The sequence below is a fragment of the Ictidomys tridecemlineatus genome, chromosome 4 (assembly GCF_052094955.1).
Source record: "Ictidomys tridecemlineatus isolate mIctTri1 chromosome 4, mIctTri1.hap1, whole genome shotgun sequence".
Taxonomy (NCBI): domain Eukaryota; kingdom Metazoa; phylum Chordata; class Mammalia; order Rodentia; family Sciuridae; genus Ictidomys; species Ictidomys tridecemlineatus.
Genome location: NC_135480.1, coordinates 164,601,675 through 164,615,284, shown reverse-complemented (window position 1 = coordinate 164,615,284; position 13,610 = coordinate 164,601,675). Strand labels below are relative to the sequence as shown.

The window sequence follows — 13,610 nt, the reverse complement described above, 5'->3', positions numbered from 1 at the left end:
ATCCCTTGGCCGATCTCCAGATCACCCAATCTCGAGGGGTTGTCACTCTAAATATAACTTTTGGATGAACAAGGAAATGCATCCAGTCAGCAGCTCCTAGTGGCTTCACAAAAGCAATTATTGGCAGGGAGCCCACAGTTCGAGAGCATGGAGATAAGAATAGTACTCAAGGCTAGTTCAGGGTTCTTTCTGCCTCTTTTTGCTGCCACTGCACATGCGGGCACAACTAAGGATTAACTCTTCCCTTCTTTCTACAGTACAGACACAGACTTTAAGTACAAAAGAGCTGAAATTCAATTCCTTAATGTTTTCCCATACTTAATAAGGTGACACATTAAGCCTGGTCTTATGCATAATACCTTTGTTTACTATCTCCAAATTAGAAATATCGATTGAAGGCATTTCAAGCTGTTTCCTAGGATGACCTTCTATATCCACTTAAATGAATTTTGTATACATCACAACCTAACTAGAGCTTCAGCCTCTTGAAAAAGCACACACTCTATTTCAGTAGACACTTGCTTAGTTATTCTTCTGCTCCCTTTTAGGGATGATTACTGCTTTACCATTGGTCCCAGCCACTTAGCTGTGCTGCAGCTCATCTGCAGACCTAAAGTATCAGATCACATTTGTGCTGCTTCCGTTCCTAATTTATTGGTTTGCCCTTGACAGAGAAGGGGGCGTATCTGTTCCCTCACCCAGATGGTTAGTGGCAGTTTATATAGGTCATTGGCTCTCTGTGTCTGCCTCTAGTCTAGTTCTGGGTATCCTAGAGTAATACTTGATTTCTGGGAGTCATCAGGTCTGGAGCCAGAGGATTGGGAAAGCAGGAAGCAGAATCACATCTCAAAAGATCACTGTGTGCTTTTATCTTTATTGAGGAAAGCAAATTTGGTTTTTAGGTATTAACTAATTCCTTGTTAAAAAGCTCAAGGAACCTGGGACAGTCTGAGCTAAGAGGGCAGGATACCTAAAGACAATAGCCATGTGCCAGGAGTGAAAACAAGAGAGGTATTCACAAGCAGTGTTCGTATTTAAAAACTTCAGCTGTTTAATGATCACTGTGTTCTGGGACTATGTAAGTGCTTTATATGCATTTTTCTGCATTGATCCTTAAACCTGTGGGTTAGGCATTATTATTAATTTTACAAATGAAGAAATTGACATTTAGAAATGCAACATCACTTGACCAAGGGCATTCAGCAATAAATTTGAGACTCTACTAGTCATGGCGTAGATCATTATTGTTAACAGTTAAAAATAGAAGAAAGGCAGTGTTAAGGCAGTGTTTGACTCAGTTAGCACTCCTCAGGAGTGGAAGCTTCTTCCCCAAAACATACCCCATTCCTGACCTGGTTCACATCTGGATTTACCTCAAGAAGGGCTTCTTTTGACCATGCAGGGTGGTCTGTTGGCACCTTTGCCCTCCTACCACATGCCCCCCATTACCTTGTCTTTGAGCCTTGTTCACACAGTACTGCCATCTTCTCCATGGGCTGTGAGTGATTGAGGGTGGGGTCGGAGCTGGGCCCTATTCATCTGTCTATCCTAATCCAGTACAAGGTTATATATATATAATTGAGTAGCTTCTCAGTAAATGTTTGTTGGATGAAAATCAAAGTATTCAGAGAGCCAGACAGCTAAATCTTTTATGATAAAATAAACTCCAGATTATTTAGTACAGAAGAGGCCAATAGGAATTTAACAGAGTATTAGGAAACAAAAATCTCTGACTTTATGGAACTGTATAGGCCTTAAATGCCTATGCAGAAAGCATTTTTAGTGGACTTTTGTGGAAATACGTGAACGTAAGGTTTATGTGTGTCATTCATCATCTGACACCTTTCCTAAGGGAATACTGGTATGTAGCACCCAGGCATCCAATCAGTGAGCATTGTGTGCTAGGCATGGGAGATAATTAGGGAGTACAGAGGATTGCTGGTCCCCCTCAAGATAAGTGCCAGGATGTGTTATTCAAAACACTGTCTCAAAATGACCCGAATCATTTGTGTCAGTCATAAAGGGACCTGAACAAAAATTGTCTACAGCTTTATACAACTATTCTGGGAGTGGGCTTTTAAATATCAACATAAACCTAGGCAGATTCTTAAAGAGGGACTCACACAGAGGTTTCAATTCAGCCATTTCTCATTTGAGTATCTGCATCCTATCTATCACCATGGTTTTAGAAATACATGTAGCAGGAAATCATTTATGGTGGAGGATTACTTTATTCTCATCATCATTTTTGACTGGGTACCTGCTACCATGTGGCTAAACAGAAGCAGATCCTCTTCCACCTTTTGGAATGGATCTTGACATATATCTCCTTGCAGAGGAATGGGCTCAGAATGCTTCATTCTCACCAAGGATTTCAGGATTTGAAGTGCGTACCCTGTTAACATAAAATGTTCAGGACTAAGATCAGCCACCTGTCTAGAGGTCCGAGAGGAGCTGCTTATTTTTCTCATAAAGGTCTTTAGAGTGAATGGTCTGTGGGTAGACGTGAACCATGTAAGATAAAGAAGCTTTAGTGTTAACTCTGAGGTTGGCAGAGTTGTATTCTCTTTACAACTCCAGATGGATCACAGAAGTCATCCCTGTTTGTGGAGGATGCTGCCCAATGCATGCACTTCCACTTTCTGGCTCAGAGCTGGGCAGGAGACATCTTTCCTTACGGCATCTCCATGAGAGGATCCTGCTGTCTCATGCATTCATGCTGTTGACCCAGCTGGAGTGTGAGTGCCATAAGAGTGGCACCTTGTCACGTAGTGCTTATGTATTTTCCCCACAGCACCTATTACAACATTCTGAATAGAGAGGAGCACTCAATAAATATGTTCGCTGAAAGATCAAGTTATTTGGAAAGATCAAGTTATTTTGAGTGGAGCCACAAGGTCAATATGACCCTGTCTTGTGGTGAAGAACTGACAAGATTTTAGCTGTTGTTTCTCCAGATGTTGTTTGTTGTTGTTGTTTTTCTCTTCCTTGTCCTGACTTCTGACCATTTTCTTAGGGATCTGAGAGTGGAGGATTTAGTGTAGCAAGATGCAGTGAAGAGAACATGGGCTCCCTGTACTTTACTTCTCAACCTTTGAAGCTCAGTTTTGTTATTTGTAAAATGGGGCTGCGATATCTGTCTTCTGGAGCTGATTGTAAGGATGAAGATATGAAAAGTGTCTGCCATTATTGGAATGCCACAAATCTCATAAATTCTCCTCTTGACAAAAAATTTGGAATAGAAATTTTCAACCATTTGTTCTGACTAAATTGAATTCTATGTTCAGTCATTTCCACAAAATTCTTAGAAAATAGAGTGGGGGTAGCACCAAAAAGCTCTAGCCTCTGTCTCAAGAATGTCTTCTGTGATTTTAGAGTGACAAGAACAGATTCACACAGAGCATGCTGTATGTTTAGGTGTGAAAATATAACAGACTATAATCATCTATTTTCCTACAACACTGTCACTGTTTTAAATATTTTCTTTGTATATGATAAACCTGTTTCCATTTGTTCTTTGAACAAGCATGTTTACCACATGTAAACCTCTGACTTTGACTGTGGGTGGGTTGTTAGGTGACTGGTGAATGTGAAGGTCATAGTGAAATGCAGTGAGTGACTAACACTTAATGGAGAATGATGGGTGGCCTTACCTGTTCAACATGCTTTATCCAAGAACAGTAAATATAACAATGAGAGTGCTGAGCATGATTATTCAGAATAAGAAAAACAAATTTCTCAAGCCTCATTTTCTTGATTACCCGTTTTCAGATTGATGCGACTTTGACATAAGATATTTCTACTTGGTACGCATCTCAAAATATCTGGTACTAAAATAGTCTTTCATTCAAGCTTTTATAAGACTTATTTATTCATCAGAAGGAAGTTTGTTGTAAGACACGCCTTAGCCCATTCTGTGCTGCTGTTAATTTATAATGAAGAGAAATTTATTTTGCTCCTGGTTGTGGACACCAGAAAGTCCACAACCAGAAAGATCAGGAGGTCAGTATCTGGTGGGGGCCTGCATGGCACATTGTTTCAAGGCAGGATATGGAAGAGCATGCTCAAGAGAGAGAGCAAGGTGGGTCCTGAATCATTCCTTGTTTTTTCTCATATGTTGAAACTAGAGTAAAACAAAGAAAAGAAGGCAGGGAGGGGATTGGGCATCATAAAGACACTGGGAAGATCAGTGAAGTAGAAGATGGAGAATGAGAAGGAGGGAGAAAGGGAAAGATAAATGGAATGAATTTAACAAAATTATGTCATATTCATATATAAAAGAACCAAAGGGAGGATCACCTTTATGTATATGTAGAAGAAAGGAAATTTAGTGGAGTAGAGAAGGGAAACTGGGGGAAGGGAGAAGAGGAAGAAAAGGGAAGGGGGTGGGTCTTAAAATAAAATTCTTGCATATATGATTTTGTCAAAATGAACCCCAAATGCATAGTTATTAATGCTCTAGTAAAAAAGTAGAACCTATTCTTCTGATAACAATATTGATGCATTCATGAGTATGGAGCCCTTGTGTCCTAATCACATCTTTTAGGTCCTATCTCCCACTTCCCAACACATTGCATTAAGCATTAAGTTTCCAAACATGTGAAGTTAGGGGACATATGTAAATAATGGTAGAAAAATAAGAGCCTCAGTGATATGCAATCCTCAGTTAGAAATATGTTTCCACCACTACCAACAATGTAATATTGTATAATACAAAATAAATATTCAGTCTTTGTCCCTTGTACAGAATTTTTTTTTTCTCGGTACCTGGGATTGAACTAAGGGATGCTTAACCACTGAGCTACATTCTCATGTCTCTCTCTCTCTCTCTCAATTTTGAGACAGTGTATTGCTAAGTTGCTCAGGGACCCTCTCTAAGTTGCTGAGGCTAGATTTGAACTTGTGATCCTTCTGCCTTAGCCTCCCAAGTTGTTGAGATTACAGGTATGCACCATTGTGCCCAGCTCCTTTGGCACAGAATTCTTAAAACCCTTGTAATTTACTTTCTTATGTATGCTAATGAGATGATTCAACTGGGAGAAGAGACCCTAGATAGTCAGGTGATTAGAAGATTAGACCTTTCAGTTCCATCTTTGACCTCCAGTGAGGAAAAAGAGGTTAAAAGTTGAATTCACCCAATGTCCAGTGATTCAATCAGTAGTGCCTATTTGCTGAAATCTTCACAACACTCCGTAGATTTTAATGACAGGGAACTTGTGAGTTGTTGAACACCCTGATGGGCTGGTAAGGTGGTGCATGTGGAGAGGGTGATGTAGCTAACCTACACCTCTACATCATCTTGTCCTGTTCATCTCTTCTGTTTGGCCATCCCTTAGTGGTAATCTTTAAGTATAAAGTTTTTCTGATTCTGTTTTTCTAGGAAATTCATGGAACTTCAAGGGAACCCTTGGATTCTAGTAAGCTGGACAGTGTGGGTAGCCTGAGCACTCCATTTGCAATTGGCATCTGAAGCACAGGCAGTATTATAGGGCTAAACCTTTAGCCTATAGAATCAGTGCTAACTCTGGGCAGTGTCAAAACTGAATTGAATTGTTAGACACCCAATTGATGTCAGAGATTAGGAGAACTAGTGTAGAAAAGGAACATGTGTTTTGTGTCTAAAATACGAAAAACAGATGTAAAGTAAGTTAATTAACCATGACAGACTTTGATTTGCAATCCCTTAATAAAAGTATGTGGTGGGGGTGGGGGTGAATGATAAAAACCTCAAGTAGGTTTGAGGAATGAAGAGAATTATATATATATAAATTGCCCAGGGTAGTGTTTGTTATTTAGTAACTATATGTTAATATCCTACCATCATTTTCCACATGAATTTTAAAGGTCAACCAGATGTCTGTGGTATACTGTTTGGAATAAGATGGATAGTAGGGCCAAAAAATGGCTTATGATGGCTAGAAGTTACCTAGTGGAGACATGGAAAGTCCTGAGAACTCTTTACAAAGTGGAGCCTTATCATTTAAAGTATCGTGATAGACACCTGAACAACTGATTCATCCAAGTATTTATCAGTGGTTTAATTTCTTACCTTGATGAATTTTTTTCCTTGAAGAGTTGGATCCAGAGAACTTATCTGGCAAAATATTGGGAAGAGAATTTACATGTTTGATTCATGGGGATCTTTTTTCTACAGCCAAAACTATGGAACAAAACCTAAAAAGAATAGAATTTTTAGTAATAAATTTAATTTCTACTGTTGGTACCAGGGGTGGTTGTGACTGCCCTGAAGTGATCTTCCAAAGTACTGTGTCAACTCAGGAACTGTAAAATGAAAGCTATTCATTAGGACAGAGGCCCAGAGAAGGTCACTAGGTTGAACTAGGGGTAGAGATGGGGCTTTGGAAGTCATGCTAACTAAGGATGATTTCATGGCCTCAGTTGTTTTGCTGAGAGAATAGAGTCTTAAATTTCTTGATTTTTTTTTAAAGGGCTGACATATATAAGGAGAGTCAAGCTAACTCTGGTTACTCTTTTAAAAAATATTGGAACAAAGGATTTATAACAACAAGATGTGAAATCCAGCTCAAGTTATGAAAGACTTTCCTGATGATTAGAAGAATTTAAAAGTCTCTCTGAGAAAGAGTGTGTGTGTGTAAGAGAGAAAGAACTCATTGCTGGAAATTTGAAGCAGAGGCTGTGTGATCTGATGAAAAGTAAGCTATATAGAGCCTTTTCCAATTTTTGCTTTCTAAATTCTTTCGAGTATTTAAAACTATTGAACCACATTGAAATTAGAGAAAGGCTTTTATAACTCAACTAACTTTGGCAAATAAATTTGTTTATTTGTATCCTATATTCAACCCCCTTCCAAAGGCAGGAGACTCTGACATATTGGCTTATAATACATTATATTATATTGAGCACATTGCTCAATACACATACATCTTCAAACTTCCCTTGTCTCCATCCGCCCATCACCAAATTCACCAAATCTGCTCAATTCATCAAATCAGTGTTCTTAATAGCAGATAACCATACCTGAAGTACTTTGCCTTAGAATGCATGTTATTTTCTTATTTTACTATGCTGTTTTCAACTTATACTTCTCTTTTTATGCAGACTTGAAGAAGATGGGAGGAAGACATTTGTTGAGAAAGACACTGTTAGTTTCCTATTCAGTATGCTTTTCTCCTTTCTTTCTTTCTAACACAATCCACATTTTTGGCCCATCTTCAGTAATAAAAATCATGTTGTCAGACTCCTTTGCAGCTAGAGGAAGTTTCGTGATACTGTGGAGATTTAACTGGAATTCTGCTGAGGATTCTTCAAGGCCTATTCCTACCTTGAGTGTGGACTTGTGATTGGAGCAAAGACAGCTATCTTGAGGCCATCAGAAGAAGGCTGAATGGATTATAGAAATAGCAGCCCTGATATTGGTGATATTATATTGAACAAGTATCAAGAGTTGTCTCCCTCTGGACTTCTTGCTAGATGACAATAAAAAACTATTCATTTGTTTAAATCACTACATTTGGGTCTTCCACTACTTGAAATTAAAAGTATTGGTAATTGATAATTTGCCTGTGGCCTTTATTCAATAGTCAACAACCACTAATAGGGCTTGGGCCATAACTTTATACAAAGGTGAGTGAGACATGGGCCCGACCTTCAGAGAGATCTGAACCTCAGTCTCAAGGCTTAAAGAAGTCAGGCAACAACCCTAATGGGAAAAGTGAAATATTCTGCTGTGTCTTTCCACAGCATAAATGGGCTATAGAGCTATGGGGTGTATCTACTGGAATGACTGGAGAGCTGCTGGGTCAGGAAGAAGCCCATTTAACCTTGCACTCGAACTCTGCTCTCTTCATGTACTTCTGAAGGTTGTGCTGAGGTATTGGTGGCTTTGGGACTTGGTGATTTAGCTGTTGAAAAGAAAGAGTTATTGGCATTGTTTACCCAGGTTTCATGAGAATGTTAAATAGTACTAATTTTCTGAGTATTTATTTAGCTTTGTTCGTTTAAAAGGTACATTACCACTGTAAACTGTGAATATTTAGAGATTTCTATTTAAAAACCATGTGAATGCTCTTTGTAAGATATGTTTTCAAAGTGACATTTTTTCCCAAATACCTTTATGGTCATGTATTAGTATTTTCAGACAAAATTATATATATATATAAATGTGTGTGTGTGTCTATATATGTATATATATATTCTTTTCAAAACTCTATGTAAATGATGTCTTTAAAAATAGCCTCTATAAAATAAAATCTTTAAATAGAAAAAAATCCCCAGAGGAAATACACCAAATGTTCATCTAATGCCATTGAATGTTGGGATTTTATGTGATCAAGAAAATCTTCTTTCTACTTTTCAGACTTTATTCTAATTTTATTGTAATTGGGAAGCATTATTTTTATACTCTAAGAAGAACAAGTATAAGGAATTATGTATCAAGTAATGACAAATGAATTGACATAGAAACAGCAGAACCATTTCAATGTGTGTTTATATAAATAGATCTATATAATTATCATTAAGTATCATAAGCTCATACTGCTTAAAAAGAACAGTTCTATTTACATAAATTGAAGTTGGATTTTATTACAATATACACTCAATAAGTTAGATCCTATTCTAAAGAGAACAAGATAATGGTGATATTAAAGCCACTATATATAATATATCTGTGTATTATTTCTCTGTGCTTTAATGACTGTATATTAAGTAGACACATATCCAATGCTTTTGGTATCATTAATCTAAAAATGCTGATACTTTGTTTCTCAGACCTTGAATAGGGAGAGAGGACAACGCTGTTACTTATCCTATTATATGTTAGATTCCAGAATCTTCCATGTGTGAGCCATTTACCTGAATGGAGGACATTTGATTCTGAAATCTATAAAAGTACTATAATAAGACCATTCAATTGTATATTTTACATTTCAAAGTCTAAAACTTTTAATTTGAAATGATGAACAATGTTAAAGCTCGGTGATAAAGGCATTTTATCAATTTACCTACTCGAAGATTTTACTCTCACTTGAGGTACAAAGATGATTAGGTTATGGGTACTGCATCACTAGTGTTTAATGCTGGGAGTTGGTTGGTGAAGAAAAAGCAGAAAAGCTTGGAACACGGGAAACCAAGAGAGAAAAAGGAGCTGTGCTGTGACTGAACATGTCCTTTGGAAGGCAACTGTTGCTTGAGAAAATCAGAAGATTGAGAGCCGGGTAGGGGATGGGGATGAGAGCGGGGTGAGGGATGGTGCACACCTGTAATTCCTGCTACTAGGAAGGCTGAGGCAGGAGAAATGCAAGTTCAAGGCCAGCCTCAGCAACTTAGTGAGACCCTGCCTCAAAATGAAAAATAAAAAGGACTGAGGATGTGGCTTTGTGGTTAGGTGCTAATGGGTTCAATCCCCAGGACCAAAAAAAGAAAAAGAAAAACAGATAAAAGGAAGAGGTTGAGAACAGAAGCCAGTATGTGAAGAGGGGAAGTGAGGCAGACACTAGGTTTGCTGGAACCAGAATTCATGTCTCCAGACTCCCAGATTATTACCCATTCTACTAAAGCATGCCGAGATTTCATGAGTACAGAATTTTATTAGTATCAAAAGTTCAGTAATACCCACTTTATATTCCTCAGGAAGAGCAACATGTTCAGCCTTTACAACCCCTTGATAGACCTTATTCACCCTGTTTCTCAATCATGTGCCAAGGCTCAGTGAAAACAGGGATTCTAATTTTATATATAATTATTCATGTGCATGGTCACCTGCCCGTATCCCCAATCAGGATTTTATTCTCTCTAAAAATAAGGTCATGTATCATGGACCTCTTTTCTTCCCTACCAGTATTGGCCCTTTTGTGTGCACTTGCTGTGCACATAGCATTTCCTACTTTTTCCTCTTCCCTCTTGGAAAAATCTAGATAATTGGCTAAAATTAGGCTAGTTAAGGTTAGTCTCTTCCATCAAGCTGTGCCCTTCCATTCCTATCAAATTGTCCATCCTCTGTAAAGCCCAAATGTCCTGATTGCCTTGCAATTCTTTATTTCTGGTTCCACCAATATTAACTGTCTCTGGATCTTTTTCAATCATATGTGCCCAGATATATTCCTCAGACCTGCTATCAAAATGCTATTCAGCCGGAATGTAAAACCTCTATCTTCTTCAGGATGCCCTTTCCTCTAATTGTTCTGCAGTAAGGTCTGTTTTCCAACTAAATCTCATATTTCATAGGGCCAGAAACGAGGTTTGTCTGTCTCCCAACTTCCTCCCAAATTTCCAGGTCATCAATCATCCTCAGTGGAATACATATACTCTTCTGAGGGTCAGGCCTCCTAATTCTGTCTCCTTAACCTTCTTTACCATTGCCCACTGGCCTCTCCCATTCAAAGTTTGGCATATGGGTGCAGGTTTTGTTTTATGTGAATTCCCTGAGTATCAGTAATCCCTGCTATGAATAAGCCTTCAGTATGAGAGTGAATGCTTCAGTTGGCTACACAGGCGTTTATAGCTCCATTTTGAGCAGGACTACCAGGAGTAAAGCCAATTCTAAGCGAGGAACGTGGGCTTTCAAGAGCAAGCTGTATGCTGAGTGACAGATCCCAGGATACTTTCTAGAACAGCTCTAGGGCTCCAGGGAAACAGGAGACTTTTCAAATAACTGCAGCTCTATTCAGGTAGGATCTTAAACTCCTGGACCATAAGTTGAAAAAGAAGTTGTTTGTTTCAGGTTGCCCCCAGGGCTCAGCTGGAACACTGTAGTGTGACAGCAGCCTTTAAAGAGGAAAAATATTCTAGCTAATCAGGGAATAGCTTCTCTACAAATGAAAAAAAAAAGTCTTTCAATAATAATATTACTAATAAAGAAAATCCAGAGAGTTCCAGGAGGCTGTGATAACAAAGCACAAATATAATTTTTGGTGAAAGGATCTCAAAATAGTTTCCTCCCTAGTTTCAACTGCTAGCGAGTCTGCCTTTTCTCTCCCAGCTTAGCTTTGTGTGTGTGTGTGTGTGTGTGTGTTAGATTTGACCTGCAAGAGAAGATCTTTGCTTTTCATTTCTGTCGACTGCAGGAGTTTCTTGCTGGGCATTGCTTTTGCTGCATCCCTTTTAATGGCTGACCAAAGAGATAAGTGCTGGGGGTAAGGGAGAGAATCGACTTATTCAGAAACCTGAATAATTCTCAGTCCAATGAATGGAGAGGCTGGTCTAGGAGTCAGCCTTGCACCTTCCCTATTACTGCTTTTATCATCCAATGATCGTATTGGGGTGCAAGGGTGATAAGAAATAGGCAGAATGTTTTCTGAATATTGAATCTATCCTTGATACATAACAGTGATTCCAAGGTTCCTTAAAATGTCCTAAAAAGTCTACAACTAAAAATCTTGAACTTTGAATTCTGATCTTAGCTCCGATTTGATTCATAAATGTGATAGCCTGAAAGAGACTTAGGATGGTCACAGAGCTGAACCCTTTCGCTTTACACACAAGCAGATGTGAGGCCCCAAGAGAACAAAAGTGACTCATGCCAGGCAGTGCAGCTCTTCTCTTCATTTTCATCTTCGTAGGCTTTTCTCCCCAATAACAAACTTAAATTCTCTAATATTCATTCCAATTATAATGGTAAAATTCTTTTCTCTCTTCCAAAGCCCACGAAGTTTTTATTGATTTGTTTTTCTAAGATGTCACCTTATAGTCTTCATCTCTCATTTCACGTCATTTTTATCAAGTAAGACACACAAGTTCCTGGGGACACTTGATGCTCAGAAGTCGTCATATGACTTGCCGAAGATAAAAGAAATTGGAAACAGAAGCTAGAAGTGACAAAACTCCAAATCTGTGTTTGAGGTCACTTTCAAAAGGAGGTGGCTTTAGACTGGGGGAGTCATTGTTACTACTCACACTGTGCATTTGACAGTATGGAGCCCTGAGCCACTTACTCCTGTGCCCCCTGCCTGCAGGTCAAATTGAGGCTAACCCATGCTTTATATGGCTTGCTTCTTGATTTCACCTTTCTTACTCAATTCTTCTATTTGCCATCTTGCATTACCTAAATATATAAGTAAATAAATATAAAAGGCTGATGTTTCATTCTCATCCCCTGCTGTGTAAATTCTTTCTTCTGAATAGGAAGAAGACAAAACGGAGCAGAGCACAGTCACCATAAATCCTTTGGTTCTCCTCTGGATTTGACCAGAGGGCAGAGTGTAGATTTCCTTTTCAGAGACAGACCAGGACTTCATACTTTTCTTCACCGTTCCCTAATCACCTCTATTACTGAAATCTTTTTCTTTTGTCTTATATCGCAGCATTCTATCCTAAAAGCCAATTTACTTTCTTTGTGTTATGGGTTTTTTTTTTTAACTTGTTTTCCTTGTTTTATGATTCTTGGTCAGAATGTGGAGTGTCTTTGAATTAAAAACAATGAGGGTAGGGATGTTTATATATATATATGATCTCAGTGGTAGGGCTTAGAGGAATCTGTATATTAGGTAGGCAGAAATAGGTGAATCTTGTAATGAAGAAAACCAAATAAACCCAGAAATCCATTCCCTGGTTTGAGACTTGTGTAACTGTAGCAATGCTGGTAAAGATACCTCTTAAAAGAAGGGTTATCAACCCAAAGGCAGGAGTGCTGGGTAGTTCTTTTTTACTTAAATTCTGATCTTCGTTATCATAAAAGTTTCAGAGGACACAATCACAACAATATAGCTTAAACATATTACTTAGCTTTATTTTTGATTCTAGAATCAGGTGACACTTCATTCCATAAAGTATAATGAATGTTCTAATAAGCTCAGCAGAGGAGGTTGACTTTATAGAAAGAAAAGGGATGAAGAAAGCAGAAACAAAACCCAAATGAAACAGCCCGTTGATTATTTCAAAGTTGCTTCTCTTTTATAGTAGGGACCTAGAGACTGGGAGACTGAACAATAGAAAAATCACTGATTAGTTAACATTAGGTTGCTTCAAGTTACCTTTCTTTGTGTAGATAAGGATTAAGGCTGAGAGAACTTCATTATCATACCAATTGTAACTACACTGGCCTCTTTGGGAAATTTGGCAGTTCTCTGTCCAATGCTGATTTCTTGGGAGTTCAGATAAAAACTTAATTTCAGATTGGTGACATAAAACTTTAGCCTGAGTAGTAACTCCATTTTGATTCATAGCCTGGCCTGTTGGGGACCAGTCAGCAGCTTAGTCCAAAACAATGGCCTCCTGTAATTTTAATTTAACACAAGTCAGAGTAGTAATATACCAGTATAGTTTATTTTTTGAGAGAGCAGTTTTGATTTTTCTGTGTCTCGTTCCTATGTGAAAAGGTCATTTTGTAACACTGGAGGTGAGAATGTTGAAATGATTTCTTTTATTTATTTCCAGTAGTAGATCTCTGATCTTTCCAAATGATTCATGAAAAGTAAAACATTAACATGGGGTTTAGACTTTTCTTTCTTTCCTTTCAAAATAATTTTTTGAGTAGCATTGGCTCCCAATTCTATAGTGTGACTTTGGGTAGATAATTACTATAGAATACTGCAGACTCTTTTTTTCCCCTTTCCCTGTAGGGTGATTGATTTTAACCTTTCTCCTCTGCCAAACCTTTGTTCTGTGCATGACATTTTAACCCCCACTACTTC

The 13,610-nt window shown here is 38.2% G+C and overlaps 1 long non-coding RNA gene across 1 annotated transcript in view; it reads left to right on the top strand.

Moving 5' to 3' along the window:
• Window positions 1-7,537, top strand: part of LOC120889821 (uncharacterized) — a 76,266-nt gene extending 68,729 nt beyond the window's left edge. Inside the window, exon 2 of the long non-coding RNA XR_013438146.1 lies at window positions 7,081-7,537. This is a non-coding gene — a long non-coding RNA (uncharacterized LOC120889821). The remainder of the gene's footprint in view (window positions 1-7,080) is intronic.
• Window positions 7,538-13,610: the final 6,073 nt, after the last annotated feature.